The sequence below is a fragment of the Mustelus asterias genome, chromosome 24 (genome assembly GCF_964213995.1).
Source record: "Mustelus asterias chromosome 24, sMusAst1.hap1.1, whole genome shotgun sequence".
Lineage (NCBI taxonomy): Eukaryota > Metazoa > Chordata > Chondrichthyes > Carcharhiniformes > Triakidae > Mustelus > Mustelus asterias.
The window spans coordinates 46168844-46196366 of NC_135824.1; the positions used below are offsets into that span (position 1 = coordinate 46168844).

General features: G+C 43.0%; 1 protein-coding gene across 2 annotated transcripts in view; it reads right to left on the reverse strand.

Moving 5' to 3' along the window:
- The window catches only part of LOC144511363 (uncharacterized), a 208045-nt gene that overhangs the window by 17826 nt on the left and 162696 nt on the right, over positions 1-27523 (reverse strand). The window contains exon 2 of one of the 2 annotated variants that reach the window (XM_078241652.1): positions 5070-5125. The gene's annotated coding sequence lies outside the window, so the exon portion shown is untranslated. Of the gene's footprint in view, positions 1-5056; positions 5126-27523 lie in introns of both variants that reach the window. The other variant, XM_078241653.1, reaches the window with a different exon arrangement.

The following is a 27523-nucleotide window of genomic DNA, read 5'->3' on the forward strand; positions in this document are numbered from 1 at the left end:
CTGGGTAGAGGCCTCTGAGAATCCACTCTATCTATACCCATCAACATCTTATACACCTCTATCAGGTCACCTCTCATCCTTCGCCTCTCCAAGGAGAAAAGACCAAGCTCTCTCAACCTATCCTCATAAGGCATGCCACCCAATCCAGGCAACATCCTCGTAAATCTCCTCTGCACCCTTTCTATGGCTTCCACATCTTTTCTGTAATGAGGCGACCAGAACTGAACAATGATGGAAACCTGGCTCAGAAAAGCACAGGACTGAAGCAGGGTACTAAATATTCCTGGTAAAGGTGTCCGGGAAAGATAGGAAAGGAGAGAAAGGAAAAGGGGTGGCAGTGTTGGTGAGAAAGGAAATCCTAGAGTCAAGGACAGGGATCGGTGCTGGGTCTCTTGCTGTTCGTAGTGTACATTAATGATCTAGATGTGAATTTGGGGGGTGTGATCATTAGGGTCACAGATGGCATGGGAATTGGTGTTTTGGTAAACAGTGAGGAGGAAAGCCTGAGATTACAGGACGATATAGACGGGCTGGTCAGATAGGCAAACAGCAGCAAATGGAATTTAACCCTGAAAAGTGTGAGATGATACATTTTGGGAGGACTAACAAGGACAGGGAATACACAATGCACGGCAGGATTCTCAGAAGTGCAGAGGACCAGAGGGACCTTGGGGTGCATGTCCAAAGATCCCTGAAGGTAGCAGGGCTAGATTAGATTAAGAAGGAATACGTGATAGTTGCCTTTATTAGCCAAGGCACAGAATATAAGAGCAGGGAGGTTATGATGGAGCTGTATAAAACACCCGTCAGGTGAGGTCCCAGAGGATTGGAGGATAGCTAATGTGGTCCCGTTATTTAAGAAGGGTAGGAAGGCTAACCCGGGAAATTATAGGCCGGTGAGCTTGACGTCCGTGGTAGGGAAGTTGTTGGAGGGGATTCTTAGAGATAGGATGTATGCGCATTTAGAAAGGAATAAACTCATTAACGATAGTCAGCATGGTTTTGTGAGAGGGAGGTCATGCCTCACTAACCTGGTGGAGTTTTTTGAAGAAGTGACTAGAATGGTTGACGAGGGAAGGGCCGTGGATGTCGTCTATATGGACTTTAGTAAAGCGTTTGACAAAGTCCCTCATGGTAGGTCGGTGCAAAAGGTTGGATCTCATGGGATAAAGGGGGAGGTGGCTAGATGGGTGGAGAACTGGCTTGGTCACAGAAGACAGAGGGTGGTAGTGGAAGGGTCTTTTTCCGGCTGGATGCCTGTGACTAGTGGTGTTCCGCAGGGCTCTGTATTGGGACCTCTGCTGTTTGTGATTTATATAAACGATCTGGAAGAAGGTGTAACTGGGCTGATCAGTAACTTTGCAGACGACACGAAAATGGCTGGATTTGCAGATAGTGAGGAACATTGTCAGAGGCTACAGAAGGATATAGATAGGCTGAAAATTTGGGCAAAGAAATGGCAGATGGAGTTCAATCCAGATAAATGCGAAGTGATGCATTTTGGTAGAACTAACGTAGGGGGGAGCTATACGATAAATGGCAGAACCATAAAGGGTGTAGATACGCAGAGGGACCTGGGTGTGCAAGTCCACAGATCCTTGAAGGTGACGTCACAGGTGGAGAAGGTAGTGAATAAGGCATATGGCATGCTTGCCTTTATAGGACGGGGCATAGAGTATAAAAGTTGGGGTCTGATGTTGCAGTTGTATAGAACGTTGGTTCGGCCGCATTTGGAATACTGCGCCCAGTTCTGGTCGCCACACTACCAGAAGGACGTGGAGGCTTTAGAGAGAGTGCAGAGGAGGTTTACCAGGATGTTGCCTGGTATAGAAGGGCTTAGTTATGAGGAGAGATTGGGTAAACTGGGGTTGTTCTCACTGGAAAGACGGAGGATGAGGGGAGACTTAATAGAGGTGTATAAAATTATGAAAGGCATAGATAGGGTGAACGGTGGGAAGCTTTTCCCCGGGTCGGTGGTGACGTTCACGAGGGGTCATAGGTTCAAGGTGAAGGGTGGGGGGAGGTTTAACACGGATATCAGAAGGACGTATTTTACACAGAGGGTGGTGGGAGCCTGGAATGCGCTGCCGGGCAAGGTGGTGGAGGCAGACACACTGGGAACATTTAAGACTTATCTAGATAGCCACATGAATGGAGTGGGAATGCAGAGATACAAAAGAATGGTCTAGTTTGGACCAGGGAGCGGTGCGGGTTTGAAGGGCCGAAGGGCCTGTTCCTGTGCTGTATTGTTCTTTGTTGTTCTTTGACTCTAATCTATTTGGATAGAGATAAGGAACGGCATTATTGGGTGTATTCTGTGGGCCAACAACTAGTGGGGAAGAAATAGAGGAACAAATTTGTGTGGAAGCTTTCCCTTCATGTCCTTCTAGCTTTGTTTGACCAAACCATCTTTCTCCAACACCTGTTATCCAACTGGGTGGTTCCATTTTCATCTATTATTTATTTATTAGCGTCACAAGAAGGCTTACATTAACACTGCAATGAAGTTACTGTGAAAATCCCCTAGTCGCCACACTCCGGCGCCTGTTCGGGTACACTGAGGGAGAATTTAGCACGGCCAATGCACCTAACCAGCACGTCTTTTGGACTGTGGGAGGAAACCGGAGCACCCGGAGGAAACCCACGCAGACATGGGGAGAACGTGCAGACTCTGCACAGACAGTGACCCAAGCCGGGAATCGAACCCAGGGCTCTGGCGCTGTGAGGCAGCAGTGCTAACCACCGTGCCGCCTAGTCACAGCCAGAGAATTGGCAATGGCTTCTCCTCCTGCTCCCACACCGTTACCTCTGGTGCCCTCCCATGGATCCATCCTCGGCTCCCCCACTGGTTCTGATCCACGTGCTGCCCCTCGGCAACATCACCTAAAGGCCCAGTGTTAGTTTTTGCACGTTGACTGATTGACCTCACCCCCCCCACCGCTCTCGGCTCCTTCTCTGTTGCTAAATTATCAGATAAGAATCATCAATGAAATATTGCAAAGACTGAAGCCATTGCTTTCGCTCCCTCATCCACATTCCAATCTCTCACCATTGTCTGAGATTAACCCTGTTTCCAGCCTTGATCCCATTTGATCCCAAAGCGAGCTTCTGACCTCATGTTAGTGCCAGCTCTATGGCCACTCATATCCATCGCTGTGTGTGTGAAGTACACCTGAAGTTGTGTGAGATATCTATTCATGAAGTGCACGAAGCTTGCCTAGCTCCGCCTCACCAGATAAAGAAGCAATGTAGCCTCCTTCGGAAGGAAGCGCATATCAGAAGCACAAGGAGAAAAGATCCTGAGCTCGCAGTTCATCCGAGACTCAGTTGTCTGTAGTATCCTGACCTTTTCGCTGCAGAACCTTCCGGCACAGGCATGGCGTCACAGTGGTTAGCACTGCTGCCTCACAGCACCAGAGCCCCGGGTTCGATTCCCAGCTTGGGTCACTGTCTGTGCGGAGTCTGCACGTTCTCCCCGTGTCTGCGTGTGTTTCCTCCGGATGCTCCGGTTTCCTCCTACAGTCCAAAAGACGTGCTGGTTAGGTGCATTGGCCGTTGTAAATTCTCCCTCAGTGTATCCCGAACAGGCGCCGGATTGTGACAACTAGGGGATTTTCACAGTAACTTCATTGCAGTGTTAATGTAAGCCTCCTTGTGACACTAATAAATAAATTTTAAACAAATACCCAGGATGATGAATATAGTCGCCTTCACCGCAAAGAATGAACATCACATACAGACGCAGTCCACAAGTTGTGGGTTGACCCACAATGCCGTTAGGGAGGGAATTCCAGGATTTTGGCCCAGCAGTGCTAACCACTATGCCACCGTGCCAAGGGGCGGTACGGCGCCGCAGTGGTAGCATTGCTGCCTCACAGTGTCAGGGACCTGGGTTCGATTCCCAGCCTCGGGTCACTGTCTGTGTGGAGTTTGCACGTCCTCCACGTGTCTGCGTAGGTTTCCCCCGGGTGCTCCGGTTTCCTCCCACAGTCCAAAGATGTGCAGGTTAGATGGATTGGCCGTGCTAAATTGCCTCTAAGTGTCAGGAGGATTAGCAGGGTAAATGCGTGGGGTTCCAGGAATAGGGCCTGTGTGGGATTGTGGTGAGGACAGACTCGATGGGCCAAATGGCCTTCTTCTGCACTGCAGGGATTCTGTGAAAATTGCGAAGGGACGGCGATATATTTCCAATTCAGGATGGTGAGTGACTCGGAGGGGAACTTGCAGGTGGTGGTGTTCCCAGGTATCTGCTGCCCTTGTCCTTCTAGATGGAAGTGGTCTGGGGTTTGGAAGGTGCTGTCTAAGGGTGTTTGGTGAATTGCTGCAGTGCATCTTGTAGATAGTACACACTGCTGCTACTGAGCGTCGGAGGCGGCAGGAGTGAGTATTTGTAGATGTGGTGCCAATCAAGCGGGCTGCTTTGCCCTGGATGATGTAAAGGTTCTTGAGTGTTGTTGGAGCTGCACTTTTATTTATTAGTGTCACAAGTAGGTTTACATGAACACTGCAGTGAAGTTACTGTGAAAATCCCCTAGTCGCCACACTCCGGCGCCTGTTCGGGTACAGAGGGAGAATTTAGCACGGCCAATGCACCTAACTAGTACGTCTTTTGGACTGTGGGAGGAAACCGGAGCACCTTTAATGGGCAGCACAGTGCTAACCACTGTGCTGCCCATTAAAGGTGGGGAGTATTTCATCATACTCCTGACTTGTGCCTTGTAGATGTTGGACAGGCTCTGGGGAGCCAGGAGGTGAGTTACTCACCATGTTTCCGAGTGTGAGGGTGAGGGTGAGGGTGTATGTCTGTGTGTGTGTGTGTGTGCGTGTGTGTCAGATGTGTGGGTGAGTGTGAGTGCACATGAGAGTGATTTTCTGTGTCTGAGTGTGTGTGTGTCTGAGTGTGAGGGTATGGGTGAGTGCGTGTGTGTGTGTGTGAATGTGTGCATGACTATATGTCTGTCGGGGTGCACCTTTGCGAGTAAAAGGAGAAATTTGACAAAATAAAAAATACAATCAGAGGGCATAAAACCGATTCTGAGAAAATTCATTTATTTACATTCAGTACTCACAGGAGGGTCTCCTCAAGAAATGGAAGGTTGACCATCCTCGGACCTTCACAGGAGACCTGCAAATGAACCATACGTCACACATCAAGCGGATAATACCAGATGAAACGAGTGTGTTCATATTCTGACAAAATGGATTCTTATTGATTCCAGCATCCATACAGAGATTATCAATACACAGAGTTCACAGAAACACATAGGAACTTATAAAATTCTAACAGGGTAAGACAGGGTAGAATCAGAAAGAATGTACCCGATGGTGGGGGAGTCCAAAACTAGGGGTCAAAGTTTGAGGATAAAGGGTAAACCTTTCAGAACTGAGGTGAGGAGAAATTTCTTCACCCAGAGGGTGATGAATGGGTGGAATTCACTCCCACAGAATGCAGCTGAGGACAAAAACGTTGTGTGATTTCAAGAACCTCTTGGTGCTATCAATACAGAGTCCGGACAGTCAGAGATAACCAATACAGAGTCCATACGGTCAGAGATTACCAATACAGAGTCCAGACTGTCAGAGATTACCAATACAGAGCCCATACACTCAGAGATTACCAATACAGAGTCCATACAGTCAGAGATTACCAATACAGACCCATACAGTCAGACATTACCAATACAGAGTCCATACAGTCAGAGATTACCAATACAGAGCCCGTATAGTCAGAGATTACCAATACAGAGACCATACAGTCAGAAATTACCAATACAGAGTCCGTACAGTCAGAGATTACCAATACAGAGTCCATACAGTCAGAGATTACCAATACAGAGTCCATACAGTCAGAGATTACAAATACAGAGTCCGTACAGTCTGGGATTACCGATACAGAGTCCATACAGACAGAGATTACCAATACAGAGTCCATACAGTCAGAGATTACCAATACAGGGTCCATACAGAGATAACCAATGCAGAGCCCATACAGTCAGAGATTACCAATACAGAGTCCATACAGAGATTACCAATACAGAGTCCGTAAATCAGAGATTACCAATACAGAGTCCATACAGTCAGAGATTACCAATACAGAGACCATACAGTGAGGGATGACCAATACAGAGCCCATACAGACAGAGATTAACAATACAGAGTCCATACAGAGATGACCAATACAGAGTCCATACAGTCAGAGATTACCAATACAGAGCCCATACAGACAGAGATTACCAATACAGAGTCCATACAGATTACCAATACTGAATCGATACAGTCAGTGATTACCAATACAGAGTCCACACAGTCGGAGATTACCAATACAGCGTCCATACAGTCAGAGATTACCAATACAGAGTCCATACAGTCAGAGATTACCAATACAGAGCCCATACAGTCAGAGATTACCAATACAGAGCCAATACAGTCAGAGATTACCAACACAGAGTCCATATAGTCAGAGATTACCAATACATTGTCCATACAGTCAGAGATTACCAATACAGAGTCCGTACAGTCAGAGATTATGAATAGTAGTCCGGACAGTCAGAGATTATGAATAGTGGTCCGTACAGTCAGAGATAACCAATACGGAGCCCATACCGTCAGAGATTACCAATACAGAGTCCATACAGTCAGATATTACCAATACAGAGCCCATACAGACAGAGATTACTAATACAGAGTCCGTACAGTCAGAGATTACCAATACAGAGTCAGTATAGTCATAGATTACCAATGCATAGTCCATACAGACAGAGATTACCAATACAGAGTCCGTACGGTCAGAGATTACCAATACATAGTCCATACAGTCAGGGATTACCAATACATAGTCCATACAGTCAGAGACTACCAATACAGAGTCCGTACAGTCAGAGATTACCAATACAGAGTCAGTATAGTCATAGATTACCAATGCATAGTCCATACAGACAGAGATTACCAATACAGAGTCCGTACGGTCAGAGATTACCAATACATAGTCCATACAGTCAGGGATTACCAATACATAGTCCATACAGTCAGAGACTACCAATACAGAGTCCGTATAGTCAGAGATTACCAATACATAGTCCATACAGTCAGAGATTACCAATACAGAGTCCGTATAGTCAGAGATTACCAATACAGAGTCCGTACAGTCAGAGATTACCAATACATAGTCCATACAGTCAGGGATTACCAATACATAGTCCATACAGTCAGAGATTACCAATACAGAGCCCATACAGTCAGAGATGACCAATACAGAGTCCATACAGTCAGAGATTACCAATACAGAGTCCGTACAGTCTGAGATTACCAATACGCAGTCCATACAGTCAGAGATTACCAATACAGAGCCCATACAGTCAAAGATTACCAATACAGAGTCCATACAGTCAGAGATTACCAATACAGAGTCTGTATAGTCAGAGATTACCAATACATAGTCCATACAGTCAGAGATTACCAATACAGAGTCCGTATAGTCAGAGATTGCCAATACGGAGTCCGTGCAGTCTGAGATTACCAATACGCAGTCCATACAGTCAGAGATTACCAATACAGAGCCCATACAGTCAGGGATGACCAATACAGAGTCCATACAGTCAGAGATGACCAATACAGAGTCCATACAGTCAGAGATGACCAATACAGAGCCCATACAGTCAGAGGTTACCAATACAGACACCATACAGTCAGAGATTGCCAATACAGAGCCATACAGTCAGAGTTTACCAATACAGACACCATACAGTCAGGGATTAACAATAGAGTCCATACAATCAGTGATTACCAACACAGTCCATACAGAGATTACCAATACAGAGTCCGCACAGTCAGAGATTACCATTACAGAGCCCATACAGAGATTACCAATACAGAGTCCATTCAGTCGGAGATTACCAATACAGAGCCCATACAGACAGAGATTACCAATACAGAGTCCATACAGAGATTACCAATACAGAGTCCATACAGTCAGAGATTACCAATACAGAGTCCATACAGTCAGAGATTACAAATACAGACACCATACAGTCATAGATTATGAATACAGAACCTATACAGTCAGAGATTACCAATACAGAGTCCATACAGTCAGAGATTACCAATAGTGAGTCCATACAGTCCGAGATTACCAATACAGAGTCCATAAAGTCAGAGATTACTAATACAGAGTCCACACAGACAGAGATTACCAGTACAGAGACCATGCAGTCAGTGATTACCAAATCAGAGCCGATACAGACAGAGATGAACAATACAGAGTCCGTACAGTCAGAGATTACCATTACAGAGCCCATACAGAGATTACCAATACAGAGTCCGTACAGTCAGAGATTACCATTACAGAGCCCATACAGAGATTACCAATACAGAGCCCATACAGTCGGAGATTTCCAATACAGAGCCCATACAGAGATTACCAATACAGCGTCCATACAGAGATTACCAATACAGAGTCCATTCAGTCAGAGATTACCAATACAGAGTCCGTACAGTCAGAGATTACCATTACAGAGCCCATACAGAGATTACCAATACAGAGCCCATACAGTCGGAGATTACCAATACAGAGCCCATACAGAGATTACCAACACAGCGTCCATACAGAGATTACCAATACAGAGTCCATTCAGTCAGGGATTACCAATACAGAGTCCATACAGTCAGAGATTACCAATACAGAGCCCAAACAGTCAGAGATTACAAACACTGACACCATACAGTTAGAGATTACCAAGACAGGACCCATACAGTCAGAGATTACGAATACAGAATCCACACAGTCAGAGATGACCAATACAGAGTCCATACAGTCAGAGGATCCCAATGCTGACACCATACAGTCAGAGATTCCCAATACAGATCCCATAGAGAGATTACCAATACCGAGTCCATACAGTCAGAGATAACCAAAAGAGAGACCATACAGTCATAGATTACCAATACAGAGTCCATACAGTCAGAGATTACCAATACAGAGTCCATACAGTCTGACATTACCAATACAGACATCATACAGTCAGAGATTACCAAAACAGAGTCCATACAGGTAGAGATTACCAATACAGAGTCCATAGAGTCAGTGATTACCAATACAGAGTCCATACATTCAGAGATTACCAATACAGAGCCCACACAGACAGAAATTACCAATACTGAGTCCACACAGACAGAGGTTACCAGTACAGAGTCCATAGAGTCAGAGATTACCAATACAGAGACCATGCAGTCAGAAATTACCAATACAGAGTCCAGACAGTCAGAGATTACCAATACGGACACCATACAGTCAGAGATTACCAATACAGAACCCATACAGTCAGACATTTCCAATACAGAGTCCATACAGTCAGTGATTACCAATACAGAGTCCATACAGTCCGAGATTACCAATACAGAGCCCATACAGTCAGAGTTTACCAATACAAAGCCCACACCGACAGAGATTACTACTACAGAGCCCACACAGACAGAGGTCACCAATGCAGAGACCATACAGTCAGAGATTACCAATACAGAGCAGATACAGAGATGACCTACACAGAGTCAATACAGTCAGAGATTACAAATACAGAGCCCATACAGAGATTACCAATACAGAGTCCGTACAGTCAGAGATTACCAATACAGAGCCCATACAGAGATTACTAATACAGAGCCCATACAGTCGGAGATTACCAATACAGAGCCCATACAGAGATGACCAATACCGAGTCCTTACAGAGATTACCAATACAGAGTCCATACTGTCAGAGATTACCAATACAGAGTCCATACAGTCAGAGATTACCACTACGGAGTCCATACAGTCAGAGATTACCAATACAGAGTCCATATAGAGATTACCAATACAGAGTCCGTACAGTCAGAGATTACCAATACAGAGTCCATACAGTCAGAGATTACCAATGCAGAGTCCATACAGTCAGAGATTACCAATACAGAGTCCATACAGTCAGAGATAAGCAATACAGAGTCCATACAGTCAGAGATTACCAATACAGAGTCCATATAGAGATTACCAATACAGAGTCCATGCAGACAGAGATTACCAATACAGAGTACATACAGTCAGAGATTACCAATGCAGAGTCCATACAGTCAGAGATTACCAATACAGAGTCCATACAGTCAGAGATAAGCAATACAGAGACCATACAGTCAGAGATTACCCATACAGAGCCCATACAGAGAGAGATTACCAATACAGAGTCCATACAGAGTTTACCAATGCAGAGCCCATACAGTTGGAGATTACCAATGCAGTCACCATTGAGTCACAGATTACCAATACAGAGTCCATACAGTCAGAGATTACCAATACAGACACCATACAGCCATAGATTACCAATACAGAACCTATACAGTCAGAGATTACCAATACAGAGTCCATACAGTCAGAGATTACCAATACAGAGTCCATACAGTCTGACATTACCATGACAGAGTCCATACAGTCAGAGATTACCAATACAGAGTCCATATAGAGATTACCAATACAGAGTCCGTACAGTCAGAGATTACCAATACAGAGTCCATACAGTCAGAGATTACCAATACAGAGTCCAGACAGTCAGAGATTACCAATGCAGAGTCCATACAGTCAGAGATTACCAATACAGAGTCCATACAGTCAGAGATTAGCAATACAGAGACCATACAGTCAGAAATATCCCATACAGAGCCCATACAGAGAGAGATTACCAATACAGAGTCCATACAGAGTTTACCAATACAGAGCCCATACAGTCGGAGATTCCCAATACAGTCACCATAGAGTCAGAGATGACCAATACAGAGTCCATACAGTCAGAGGTGACCAATACAGACACCATACAGCCATAGATTACCAATACAGAACCTATACAGTCAGAGATTACGAATACAGAGTCCATACAGTCAGAGATTACCATTACAGAGTCCATAGAGTCAGAGATTACCAATACAGAGTCCATACAGTCAGAGATTACCAATACAGAGTCCTGACAGTCAGAGGTTGCCAATGCAGACACCATACAGTCATAGATTCCCAATACAGATCCCAGAGAGAGATTACCAATACCGAGTCCATACAGTCAGAGATTACCAATACAGAGTCCATAGAGTCAGTGATTACCAATTCAGAGTCCATACATTCAGAGATTACCAATACAGAGCCCATACAGTCAGAGATTACCAATACAGAGCCCACACATAGAGAAATTACCAATACAGAGTCCACACAGACAGAGATTACCAGTACAGAGTCCATACAGTCAGAGATTACCAATACAGAGTCCATACAGTCAGAGATACCAATACAGAGTCGATACAGTCAGAGATTACAAATACAGAGCCCAGAGATTACCAATACAGACACCGTACAGTCAGAGTTTACCAATACAGACACCATACAGTCAGAGATTAACAATACAGAACCCATACAGTCAGAGATTTCCAATACAGAGTCCATACAGTCAGTGATTACCAATACCGAGTCCATACAGTCAGAGATTACCAATACAGAGCCCATACAGTCAGACATTACCAATACAAAGCCCACACCGACAGAGATTACTAATACAGAGCCCACACAGACACAGGGTACCAATGCAGAGACCATACAGTCAGAGATTACCAATACAGAGCCCACACATAGAGAAATTACCAATACAGAGTCCACACAGACAGAGATTACCAGTACAGAGTCCATACAGTCAGAGATTACCAATACAGAGTCCATACAGTCAGAGGTACCAATACAGAGTCGATACAGTCAGAGATTACAAATACAGAGCCCAGAGATTACCAATACAGACACCGTACAGTCAGAGTTGACCAATACAGACACCATACAGTCAGAGATTAACAATACAGAACCCATACAGTCAGAGATTTCCAATACAGAGTCCATACAGTCAGTGATTACCAATACCGAGTCCATACAGTCAGAGATTACCAATACAGAGCCCATACAGTCAGACATTACCAATACAAAGCCCACACCGACAGAGATTACTAATACAGAGCCCACACAGACACAGGGTACCAATGCAGAGACCATACAGTCAGAGATTACCAATACAGAGCCCATACAGACAGAGATCAACAATACAGAGTCCATACAGAGATTACCAATACAGAGCCCATACAGTCAGACATTACCAATACAAAGCCCACACCGACAGAGATTACTAATACAGAGCCCACACAGACACAGGGTACCAATGCAGAACCCATACAGTCAGAGATTACGAATACAGACTCCATACAGTCAGAGATGACCAATACAGACACCATACAGTCAGAGATTTCCAATACAGATCCCATAGAGAAATTACCAATACAGAGTCCATACAGTCAGAGATAACCAATACAGAGTCCATACAGTGAGAGATTACCAATACAGAGCCCATACAGTCGGACATTACCAATACAGACACCATAGAGTCAGAGATTACCAATACAGAGTCCATACAGTCAGAGATTACCAATACAGACACCATACAGTCATAGATTACGAATACAGAACCTATACAGTCAGAGATAACCAAAACAGAGACCATACAGTCAGAGATTACCAAGACAGAGTCCATACAGTCAGAGATTACCAATACAGAGTCCATACAGTCTGACATTACCATTACAGAGTCCATACAGTCAGAGATTACCAATACAGAGTCCATATAGAGATTACCAATACAGAGTCCGTACAGTCAGAGATTACCAATACAGAGTCCATAGAGTCAGTGATTACCAATTCAGAGTCCATACATTCAGTGATTACCAATACAGAACCCATACGGTAAGAGATTATCAATACAGAGCCCACACATACAGAAATTACCAATACAGAGTCCACACAGACAGAGATTACTAATACAGAGCCCATACAGTCAGAGATGACCAATACAGAGTCCATACAGTCAGAGATTACCAATACAGACACCATACAGTCAAAGATTACCAATACAGAGCCCATAGAGAGATTACCAATACAGAGTCCATTCAGTCGGAGATTACCAATACAGAGTCCATACAGTCAGAGATTACCAATACAGAGTCCATACAGTCAGAGATTACCAATACAGAGTCCATACAGTCAGAGATTACCAATACAGAGACCATACAGTCAGAGATTACCAATACAGAGTCCATACAGTCAGAGATTACCAATACAGAGTCCATACAGTCAGAGATTAGCAATACAGAGACCATACAGTCAGAAATATCCCATACAGAGCCCATACAGAGAGAGATTACCAATACAGAGTCCATACAGAGTTTACCAATACAGAGCCCATACAGTCGGAGATTCCCAATACAGTCACCATAGAGTCAGAGATGACCAATACAGAGTCCATACAGTCAGAGGTGACAAATACAGACACCATACAGCCATAGATTACCAATACAGAACCTATACAGTCAGAGATTACGAATACAGAGTCCATACAGTCAGAGATTACCAATACAGAGTCCATACAGTCAGGGATTAACAATACAGAGTCCATACAATCAGTGATTACCAACACAGAGTCCATACAGAGATTACAAATACAGAGTCCGCACAGTCAGAGATTACCATTACAGAGCCCATACAGAGATTACCAATACAGAGTCCATTCAGTCGGAGATTACCAATACAGAGCCCATACAGACAGAGATTACCAATACAGAGTCCATACAGAGATTACCAATACAGAGTCCATACAGTCAGAGATTACCAATACAGAGTCCATACAGTCAGAGATTACCAATACAGACACCATACAGTCATAGATTATGAATACAGAACCTATACAGTCAGAGATTACCAATACAGAGTCCATACAGTCAGAGATTACCAATACAGAGTCCACACAGACAGAGATTACCAGTACAGAGACCATACAGTCAGAGATTACCAAATCAGAGCCAATACAGACAGAGATGAACAATACAGAGTACATACAGAGATTACCAATACAGAGTCCGTACAGTCAGAGATTACCATTACAGAGCCCATACAGAGATTACCAATACAGAGCCCATACAGTCGGAGATTACCAATACAGAGCCCATACAGAGATTACCAATACAGCGTCCATACAGAGATTACCAATACAGAGTCCATACAGTCAGAGATTACCAATACAGAGTCCATACAGTCAGAGATTACCAATACGGAGCCCAAACAGTCAGAGATTACCAATACTGACACCATACAGTTAGAGATTACCAAGACAGGACCCATACAGTCAGAGATTACGAATACAGACTCCACACAGTCAGAGATGACCAATACAGAGTCCATACAGTCAGAGGATCCCAATGCTGACACCATACAGTCAGAGATTCCCAATACAGATCCCATAGAGAGATTACCAATACCGAGTCCATACAGTCAGAGATAACCAAAAGAGAGACCATACAGTCAGAGATTACCAATACAGAGTCCATACAGTCAGAGATTACCAATACAGAGTCCATACAGTCTGACATTACCAATACAGACATCATACAGTCAGAGATTACCAAAACAGAGTCCATACAGGTAGAGATTACCAATACAGAGTCCATAGAGTCAGCGATTACCAATACAGAGTCCATATATTCAGAGATTACCAATACAGAGCCCACACATACAGAAATTACCAATACAGAGTCCACACAGACAGAGGTTACCAGTACAGAGTCCATAGAGTCAGAGATTACCAATACAGAGACCATGCAGTCAGAGATTACCAATACAGAGTCCAGACAGTCAGAGATTACCAATACGGACACCATACAGTCAGAGATTACCAATACAGAGTCCATACAGTCAGTGATTACCAATACAGAGTCCATACAGTCAGTGATTACCAATACAGAGTCCATACAGTCCGAGATTACCAATACAGAGCCCATACAGTCAGAGTTTACCAATACAAAGCCCACACCGACAGAGATTACTACTACAGAGCCCACACAGACAGAGGTTACCAATGCAGAGACCATACAGTCAGAGATTACCAATACAGAGCCCATACAGACAGAGATCAACAACACAGAGTCCATACAGATATTACCAATACAGAGTCCATACAGTCAGTGATTACCAATCCAGAGCAGATACAGAGATTACCAATACAGAGTGCGTACAGTCAGAGATTACCAATACAGAGCCCATACAGAGATTACCAATACAGAGCCCATACAGTCGGAGATTACCAATACAGAGCCCATACAGAGATGACCAATACCGAGTCCTTACAGAGATTACCAATACAGAGTCCATACTGTCAGAGATTACCAATACAGAGCCCATACAGTCGGAGATTACCAATACAGACACCATAGAGTCAGAGATTACCAATACAGAGTCCATACAGTCAGCGATTACCAAGACAGACACCATACAGTCATAGATTACCAATACAGAACCTATACAGTCAGAGATTACCAATACAGAGTCCATACAGTCAGAGATTACCAATATAGAGTCCATACAGTCAGAGATTACCAATACAGAGTCCATACAGTCAGAGATGACCAATACTGACACCATACAGTCAGATATTACCAAGACAGAACCCATACAGTCAGTGATTACGAATACAGACTCCATACAGTCAGAGATGACCAATACAGAGTCCATACAGTCAGAGGTTACCAATACAGACATCATACAGTCAGAGATTACCAAAACAGAGTCCATACAGGTAGAGATTACCAATACAGAGTCCATAGAGTCAGTGATTACCAATACAGAGTCCATACATTCAGAGATTACCAATACAGAGCCCACACAGACAGAAATTACCAATACAGAGTCCACACAGACAGAGGTTACCAGTACAGAGTCCATAGAGTCAGAGATTACCAATACAGAGACCATGCAGTCAGAAATTACCAATACAGAGTCCAGACAGTCAGAGATTACCAATACGGACACCATACAGTCAGAGATTACCAATACAGAACCCATACAGTCAGACATTTCCAATACAGAGTCCATACAGTCAGTGATTACCAATACAGAGTCCATACAGTCCGAGATTACCAATACAGAGCCCATACAGTCAGAGTTTACCAATACAAAGCCCACACCGACAGAGATTACTACTACAGAGCCCACACAGACAGAGGTCACCAATGCAGAGACCATACAGTCAGAGATTACCAATACAGAGCAGATACAGAGATGACCTACACAGAGTCAATACAGTCAGAGATTACAAATACAGAGCCCATACAGAGATTACCAATACAGAGTCCGTACAGTCAGAGATTACCAATACAGAGCCCATACAGAGATTACTAATACAGAGCCCATACAGTCGGAGATTACCAATACAGAGCCCATACAGAGATGACCAATACCGAGTCCTTACAGAGATTACCAATACAGAGTCCATACTGTCAGAGATTACCAATACAGAGTCCATACAGTCAGAGATTACCACTACGGAGTCCATACAGTCAGAGATTACCAATACAGAGTCCATATAGAGATTACCAATACAGAGTCCGTACAGTCAGAGATTACCAATACAGAGTCCATACAGTCAGAGATTACCAATGCAGAGTCCATACAGTCAGAGATTACCAATACAGAGTCCATACAGTCAGAGATAAGCAATACAGAGTCCATACAGTCAGAGATTACCAATACAGAGTCCATATAGAGATTACCAATACAGAGTCCATGCAGACAGAGATTACCAATACAGAGTACATACAGTCAGAGATTACCAATGCAGAGTCCATACAGTCAGAGATTACCAATACAGAGTCCATACAGTCAGAGATAAGCAATACAGAGACCATACAGTCAGAGATTACCCATACAGAGCCCATACAGAGAGAGATTACCAATACAGAGTCCATACAGAGTTTACCAATGCAGAGCCCATACAGTTGGAGATTACCAATGCAGTCACCATTGAGTCACAGATTACCAATACAGAGTCCATACAGTCAGTGATTACCAATACAGAGTCCATACAGTGATTACCAATACAGAGTCCGTACAGTCAGAGATTACCATTACAGAGCCCATACAGAGATTACCAATACAGAGCCCATACAGTCGGAGATTACCAATACAGAGCCCATACAGAGATTACCAATACAGAGTCCATACAGAGATTTCGAATACAGAGTCCATACAGTCAGAGATTACCAATGCAGAGCACATACAGTCGGACATTACCAATACAGACACCATAGAGTCAGAGATTAACAATACAGAGTCCATACAGTCAGAGATTACCAATACAGACACCATACAGTCATAGATTACGAATACAGAACCTATACAGTCCGAGATTACCAATACAGAGTCCATTCATTCAGAGATTACCAATACAGAGTCCATACAGTCAGAGAGTACCAATACAGAGTCCATACAGTCAGAGATTACCAATACAGAGTCCATACAGTCAGAGATTACCAATACAGAGTCCGTACAGTCAGAGATTACCAATACAGAGTCCATACAGTCAGAGATTACCAATGCAGAGTCCATACAGTCAGAGATTACCAATACAGAGACCATACAGTCAGAGATAAGCAATACAGAGTCCATACAGTCAGAGATTACCAAGACAGAGTCCATATAGAGATTACCAATACAGAGTCCATGCAGTCAGAGATTACCAATACAGAGTACATACAGTCAGAGATTACCAATGCAGAGTCCATACAGTCAGAGATTACCAATACAGAGTCCATACAGTCAGAGATAAGCAATACAGAGACCATACAGTCAGAGATTACCCATACAGAGCCCATACAGAGAGAGATTACCAATACAGAGTCCATACAGAGTTTACCAATGCAGAGCCCATACAGTCGGAGATTACCAATGCAGTCACCATAGAGTCAGAGATTACCAATACAGAGTCCATACAGTCAGAGATTACCAATACAGAGTCCATACAGTCTGACATTACCATGACAGAGTCCATACAGTCAGAGATTACCAATACAGAGTCCATATAGAGATTACCAATACAGAGTCCGTACAGTCAGAGATTACCAATACAGAGTCCATACAGTCAGAGATTACCAATACAGAGTCCAGACAGTCAGAGATTACCAATGCAGAGTCCATACAGTCAGAGATTACCAATACAGAGTCCATACAGTCAGAGATTAGCAACACAGAGACCATACAGTCAGAAATATCCCATACAGAGCCCATACAGAGAGAGATTACCAATACAGAGTCCATACAGAGTTTACCAATACAGAGCCCACACAGTCGGAGATTCCCAATACAGTCACCATAGAGTCAGAGATGACCAATACAGAGTCCATACAGTCAGAGGTGACCAATACAGACACCATACAGCCATAGATTACCAATACAGAACCTCTCCAGTCAGAGATTACGAATACAGAGTCCATACAGTCAGAGATTACCAATACAGAGTCCATAGAGTCAGAGATTACCAATACAGAGTCCATACAGTCAGAGATTACCAATACAGAGTCCTGGCAGTCAGAGGTTGCCAATGCAGACACCATACAGTCATAGATTCCCAATACAGATCCCATAGAGAGATTACCAATACCGAGTCCATACAGTCAGAGATTACCAATACAGAGTCCATAGAGTCAGTGATTACCAATTCAGAGTCCATACATTCAGAGATTACCAATACAGAGCCCATACAGTCAGAGATTACCAATACAGAGCCCACACATAGAGAAATTACCAATACAGAGTCCACACAGACAGAGATTACCAGTACAGAGTCCATACAGTCAGAGATAACCAATACAGAGACCATACAGTCAGAGATTACCAATACAGAGTCCATACAGTGAGAGATTACCAATACAGAGCCCATACAGTCGGACATTACCAATACAGACACCATAGAGTCAGAGATTACAAATACAGAGTCCATACAGTCAGAGATTACCAATACAGACACCATACAGTCATAGATTACGAATACAGAACCTATACAGTCAGAGATAACCAATACAGAGACCAGACAGTCAGAGATTACCAATACCGAGTCCATACAGTCAGAGATTACCAATACAGAGTCCATATAGAGATTACCAATACAGAGTCCGTACAGTCAGAGATTACCAATACAGACACCATACAGTCATAGATTACGAATACAGAACCTATACAGTCAGAGATAACCAATACAGAGACCATACAGTCAGAGATTACCAATACCGAGTCCATACAGTCAGAGATTACCAATACAGAGTCCATATAGAGATTACCAATACAGAGTCCGTACAGTCAGAGATTACCAATACAGAGTCCATACAGTCAGAGATTACCAATACAGAGTCCAGACTGTCAGAGATTACCAATGCAGAGTCCATACAGTCAGAGATTACCAATACAGAGTCCAGACAGTCAGAGATTACCAATGCAGAGTCCATACAGTCAGAGATTACCAATACAGAGTCCATACAGTCAGAGATTAGCAATACAGAGACCATACAGTCAGAAATATCCCATACAGAGCCCATACAGAGAGAGATTACCAATACAGAGTCCATACAGAGTTTACCAATACAGAGCCCACACAGTCGGAGATTCCCAATACAGTCACCATAGAGTCAGAGATGACCAATACAGAGTCCATACAGTCAGAGGTGACCAATACAGACACCATACAGCCATAGATTACCAATAGAGAACCTATACAGTCAGAGATTACCAATACAGAGTCCATAGAGTCAGAGATTACCAATACAGAGTCCATACAGTCAGAGATTACCAATACAGAGTCCTGGCAGTCAGAGGTTGCCAATGCAGACACCATACAGTCATAGATTCCCAATACAAATCCCATAGAGAGATTACCAATACCGAGTCCATACAGTCAGAAATTACCAATACAGAGTCCATAGAGTCAGTGATTACCAATTCAGAGTCCATTAATTCAGATATTACCAATACAGAGCCCATACAGTCAGAGATTACCAATACAGAGCCCACACATAGAGAAATTACCAATACAGAGTCCACACAGACAGAGATTACCAGTACAGAGTCCATACAGTCAGAGATAACCAATACAGAGACCATACAGTCAGAGATTACCAATACAGAGTCCATACAGTGAGAGATTACCAATACAGAGCCCATACAGTCGGACATTACCAATACAGACACCATAGAGTCAGAGATTACCAATACAGAGTCCATACAGTCAGAGATTACCAACACAGACACCATACAGTCATAGATTACGAATACAGAACCTATACAGTCAGAGATAACCAATACAGAGACCATACAGTCAGAGATTACCAATACAGAGTCCATACAGTCAGAGATTACCAATACAGAGTCCATATAGAGATTACCAATACAGAGTCCGTACAGTCAGAGATTACCAATACAGAGTCCATAGAGTCAGTGATTACCAATTCAGAGTCCATACATTCAGAGATTACCAATACAGAGCCCATACGGTCAGAGATTATCAATACAGAGCCCACACATACAGAAATTACCAATACAGAGTCCACACAGACAGAGATTACCAATACAGAGCCCATACAGTCAGAGATGACCAATACAGAGTCCATACAGTCAGAGATTACCAATACAGAGTCTATACAGTCAGAGATTACCAATACAGAGTCCATACAGTCAGAGATTACCAATACAGAGTCCATACAGTCTGACATTACCATGACAGAGTCCATACAGTCAGATATTACCAATACAGAGTCCATATAGAGATTACCAATACAGAGTCCGTACAGTCAGAGATTACCAATACAGAGTCCATACAGTCAGAGATTACCAATACAGAGTCCATACAGTCAGAGATTACCAATACAGAGTCCAGACAGTCAGAGATTACCAATGCAGAGTCCATACAGTCAGAGATTACCAATACAGAGTCCATACAGTCAGAGATTAGCAATACAGAGACCATACAGTCAGAAATATCCCATACAGAGCCCATACAGAGAGAGATTACCAATACAGAGTCCATACAGAGTTTACCAATACAGAGCCCACACAGTCGGAGATTCCCAATACAGTCACCATAGAGTCAGAGATGACCAATACAGAGTCCATACAGTCAGAGGTGACCAATACAGACACCATACAGCCATAGATTACCAATAGAGAACCTATACAGTCAGAGATTACCAATACAGAGTCCATAGAGTCAGAGATTACCAATACAGAGTCCATACAGTCAGAGATTACCAATACAGAGTCCTGGCAGTCAGAGGTTGCCAATGCAGACACCATACAGTCATAGATTCCCAATACAAATCCCATAGAGAGATTACCAATACAGAGTCCATACAGTCAGAGATTACCAATACAGAGTCCAGACTGTCAGAGATTACCAATGCAGAGTCCATACAGTCAGAGATTACCAATACAGAGTCCATACAGTCAGAGATTAGCAATACAGAGACCATACAGTCAGAAATATCCCATACAGAGCCCAGACAGAGAGAGATTACCAATACAGAGTCCATACAGAGTTTACCAATACAGAGCCCACACAGTCGGAGATTCCCAATACAGTCACCATAGAGTCAGAGATGACCAATACAGAGTCCATACAGTCAGAGGTGACCAATACAGACACCATACAGCCATAGATTACCAATAGAGAACCTATACAGTCAGAGATTACCAATACAGAGTCCATACAGTCAGAGATTACCAATACAGAGTCCTGGCAGTCAGAGGTTGCCAATGCAGACACCATACAGTCATAGATTCCCAATACAAATCCCATAGAGAGATTACCAATACCGAGTCCATACAGTCAGAAATTACCAATACAGAGTCCATAGAGTCAGTGATTACCAATTCAGAGTCCATTAATTCAGATATTACCAATACAGAGCCCATACAGTCAGAGATTACCAATACAGAGCCCACACATAGAGAAATTACCAATACAGAGTCCACACAGACAGAGATTACCAGTACAGAGTCCATACAGTCAGAGATAACCAATACAGAGACCATACAGTCAGAGATTACCAATACAGAGTCCATACAGTGAGAGATTACCAATACAGAGCCCATACAGTCGGACATTACCAATACAGACACCATAGCGTCAGAGATTACCAATACAGAGTCCATACAGTCAGAGATTACCAACACAGACACCATACAGTCATAGATTACGAATACAGAACCTATACAGTCAGAGATAACCAATACAGAGACCATACAGTCAGAGATTACCAATACAGAGTCCATACAGTCAGAGATTACCAATACAGAGTCCATATAGAGATTACCAATACAGAGTCCGTACAGTCAGAGATTACCAATACAGAGTCCATAGAGTCAGTGATTACCAATTCAGAGTCCATACATTCAGAGATTACCAATACAGAGCCCATACGGTCAGAGATTATCAATACAGAGCCCACACATACAGAAATTACCAATACAGAGTCCACACAGACAGAGATTACCAATACAGAGCCCATACAGTCAGAGATGACCAATACAGAGTCCATACAGTCAGAGATTACCAATACAGAGTCCACACAGTCAGAGATTACCAATACAGAGTCCATACAGTCAGAGATTACCAATACAGAGTCCATACAGTCTGACATTACCATGACAGAGTCCATACAGTCAGATATTACCAATACAGAGTCCATATAGAGATTACCAATACAGAGTCCGTACAGTCAGAGATTACCAATACAGAGTCCATACAGTCAGAGATTACCAATACAGAGTCCAGACAGTCAGAGATTACCAATACAGAGTCCAGACAGTCAGAGATTACCAATGCAGAGTCCATACAGTCAGAGATTACCAATACAGAGTCCATACAGTCAGAGATTAGCAATACAGAGACCATACAGTCAGAAATATCCCATACAGAGCCCATACAGATAGACTACCAATACAGAGTCCATACAGAGTTTACCAATACAGAGCCCACACAGTCGGAGATTCCCAATACAGTCACCATAGAGTCAGAGATGACCAATACAGAGTCCATACAGTCAGAGGTGACCAATACAGACACCATACAGCCATAGATTACCAATAGAGAACCTATACAGTCAGAGATTACCAATACAGAGTCCATAGAGTCAGAGATTACCAATACAGAGTCCATACAGTCAGAGATTACCAATACAGAGTCCTGGCAGTCAGAGGTTGCCAATGCAGACACCATACAGTCATAGATTCCCAATACAAATCCCATAGAGAGATTACCAATACCGAGTCCATACAGTCAGAAATTACCAATACAGAGTCCATAGAGTCAGTGATTACCAATTCAGAGTCCATTAATTCAGATATTACCAATACAGAGCCCATACAGTCAGAGATTACCAATACAGAGCCCACACATAGAGAAATTACCAATACAGAGTCCACACAGACAGAGATTACCAGTACAGAGTCCATACAGTCAGAGATAACCAATACAGAGACCATACAGTCAGAGATTACCAATACAGAGTCCATACAGTGAGAGATTACCAATACAGAGCCCATACAGTCGGACATTACCAATACAGACACCATAGAGTCAGAGATTACCAATACAGAGTCCATACAGTCAGAGATTACCAACACAGACACCATACAGTCATAGATTACGAATACAGAACCTATACAGTCAGAGATAAGCAATACAGAGACCATACAGTCAGAGATTACCAATACAGAGTCCATACAGTCAGAGATTACCAATACAGAGTCCATATAGAGATTACCAATACAGAGTCCGTACAGTCAGAGATTACCAATACAGAGTCCATAGAGTCAGTGATTACCAATTCAGAGTCCATACATTCAGAGATTACCAATACAGAGCCCATACGGTCAGAGATTATCAATACAGAGCCCACACATACAGAAATTACCAATACAGAGTCCACACAGACAGAGATTACCAATACAGAGCCCATACAGTCAGAGATGACCAATACAGAGTCCATACAGTCAGAGATTACCAATACAGAGTCCATACAGTCAGAGATTACCAATACAGAGTCCATACAGTCAGAGATTACCAATACAGAGTCCATACAGTCTGACATTACCATGACAGAGTCCATACAGTCAGATATTACCAATACAGAGTCCATATAGAGATTACCAATACAGAGTCCGTACAGTCAGAGATTACCAATACAGAGTCCATACAGTCAGAGATTACCAATACAGAGTCCAGACAGTCAGAGACTACCAATGCAGAGTCCATACAGTCAGAGATTACCAATACAGAGTCCATACAGTCAGAGATTAGCAATACAGAGACCATACAGTCAGAAATATCCCATACAGAGCCCATACAGAGAGAGATTACCAATACAGAGTCCATACAGAGTTTACCAATACAGAGCCCACACAGTCGGAGATTCCCAATACAGTCACCATAGAGTCAGAGATGACCAATACAGAGTCCATACAGTCAGAGGTGACCAATACAGACACCATACAGCCATAGATTACCAATAGAGAACCTATACAGTCAGAGATTACGAATACAGAGTCCATACAGTCAGAGATTACCAATACAGAGTCCATAGAGTCAGAGATTACCAATACAGAGTCCATACAGTCAGAGATTACCAATACAGAGTCCTGGCAGTCAGAAGTTGCCAATGCAGACACCATACAGTCATAGATTCCCAATACAGATCACATAGAGAGATTACCAATACCGAGTCCATACAGTCAGAGATTACCAATTCAGAGCCCATACGGTCAGAGATTATCAATACAGAGCCCACACATACAGAAATTACCAATACAGAGTCCACACAGACAGAGATTACCAGTACAGAGTCACCAATACAGAGATTACCAATACAGAACCCATACTGTCAGAAGTTGCCAATGCAGACACCATACGGTCATAGATTCCCAATACAGATCACATAGAGAGATTACCAATACCGAGTCCATACAGTCCATACAAATCTCCACATCGAAATTACCAATACAGAGCCCATACAGTCAGAGATTACCAATACAGAGTCCATACGATCAGAGATTATCAATACAGAGCCCACACATACAGAAATTACCAATACAGAGTCCACACAGACAGAGATTACCAGTACAGAGTCCATACAGTCAGAGATCACCAATACAGAGATCATGCAGTCAGAGATTACCAATACAGAGCCCATACAGACAGAGATGAACAATACAGAGTCCATACAGAGATTACCAATACACAGCCCATAGAGTCAGAGATTATCAATACAGAGACCAGTCAGAGATTACCAATACAGAGTCCATACAGTCAGAGATTACCAATACAGAGTCCATACAGTCAGAGATTACCAATACAGAACCCATACTGTCAGAAATTACCAATACAGAGCCCATACAGTCAGAGATTACCAATACAGAGTCCATACAGTCAGAGATTACCAACACAGACACCGTACAGTCAGAGATTCCCAATACAGAGTCCATACGGTCAGAGATTACCAATACAGAGCCCATACAGTCAGAGATTACCAACACAGAGTCCATATGGTCAGAGATTACCAATACAGAGTCCATACAGTCAGAGATTACCAATACAGAGTCCATACAGTCAGAGATTACCAATACAGAACCCATACTGTCAGAGATTACCAATACAGAGCCCATACAGTCAGAGATTACCAATACAGAGTCCATACAGTCAGAGATTACCAATACAGAACCCATACTGTCAGAGATTACCAATACAGAGCCCATACAGTCAGAGATTACCAATACAGAGTCCATACAGTCAGTGATTACCAATACATAGCCCATACAGAGATTACCAATACAGAGTCGATACAGAGATTACCAATACAGAGCCCACACAGAGAGTACCAATACAGAGCCCTTATATTCAGAGGTTATCAATACGGAGCACATACAATCAGAGATTATCAATACAGAGTCAATACAGCCAGAGTTTCCCAATACATAGTCCATACAGTCACAGATTACCAATACAGAGTCCATACAGTCAGCGATGACCAATACAGAGCCCATACAGAGATTACCAATACAGAGCCCATACAGTCAGAGATTACCAGTACGGAGCCCATGCAGTCAGAGATTACCAAGACAGACACCATACAGTCAGAGATTACCAATACAGAGTCCATACAGAGATTACCAATACAGAGCCCTAACAGTCAGAGATTACCAATACAGAGTCCATACAGTCAATGATTGCCAATACAGAGTCCAAACAGTCAGAGATTACTAATACAGAGCCCATACAGTCAGTGATTACCAATACAGACACCATACAGTCAGGGATTACCAATACAGAGTCCATACAGTCAGAGATTACCAATACAGAGTCCATACAGTCAGAGATTACCAATACAGACACCACAGAGTCGGAGATTACCAATACAGATTCCATACAGTCAGAGATTACCAATCCAGAGCCCATACAGAGATTACCAATACAGAGTCCATAGAGTCAGAGATTACTAATACAGAGTCCATACAGTCAGAGATTAGCAGTACAGTGTTCATACAGTCAGAGATTACCAATACAAAGTCCATACAGTCAGTGATTACCAATACAGAGTCCATACAGTCAGTGATTACCAATACAGAGTCCAGACAGTCAGAGACTACCAATGCAGAGTCCATACAGTCAGAGATTACCAATACAGAGTCCATACAGTCAGAGATTAGCAATACAGAGACCATACAGTCAGAAATATCCCATACAGAGCCCATACAGAGAGAGATTACCAATACAGAGTCCATACAGAGTTTACCAATACAGAGCCCACACAGTCGGAGATTCCCAATACAGTCACCATAGAGTCAGAGATGACCAATACAGAGTCCATACAGTCAGAGGTGACCAATACAGACACCATACAGCCATAGATTACCAATAGAGAACCTATACAGTCAGAGATTACGAATACAGAGTCCATACAGTCAGAGATTACCAATACAGAGTCCATAGAGTCAGAGATTACCAATACAGAGTCCATACAGTCAGAGATTACCAATACAGAGTCCTGGCAGTCAGAGGTTGCCAATGCAGACACCATACAGTCATAGATTCCCAATACAGATCACATAGAGAGATTACCAATACCGAGTCCATACAGTCAGAGATTACCAATTCAGAGCCCATACGGTCAGAGATTATCAATACAGAGCCCACACATACAGAAATTACCAATACAGAGTCCACACAGACAGAGATTACCAGTACAGAGTCCATACAGTCAGAGATCACCAATACAGATATCATGCAGTCAGAGATTACCAATACAGAGCCCATACAGACAGAGATGAACAATACAGAGTCCATACAGAGATTACCAATACACAGCCCATAGAGTCAGAGATTATCAATACAGAGAACAGTCAGAGATTACCAATACAGAGTCCATACAGTCAGAGATTACCAATACAGAGTCCATACAGTCAGAGATTACCAATACAGAACCCATACTGTCAGAAATTACCAATACAGAGCCCATACAGTCAGAGATTACCAATACAGAGTCCATACGGTCAGAGATTATCAATACAGAGCCCACACATACAGAAATTACCAATACAGAGTCCACACAGACAGAGATT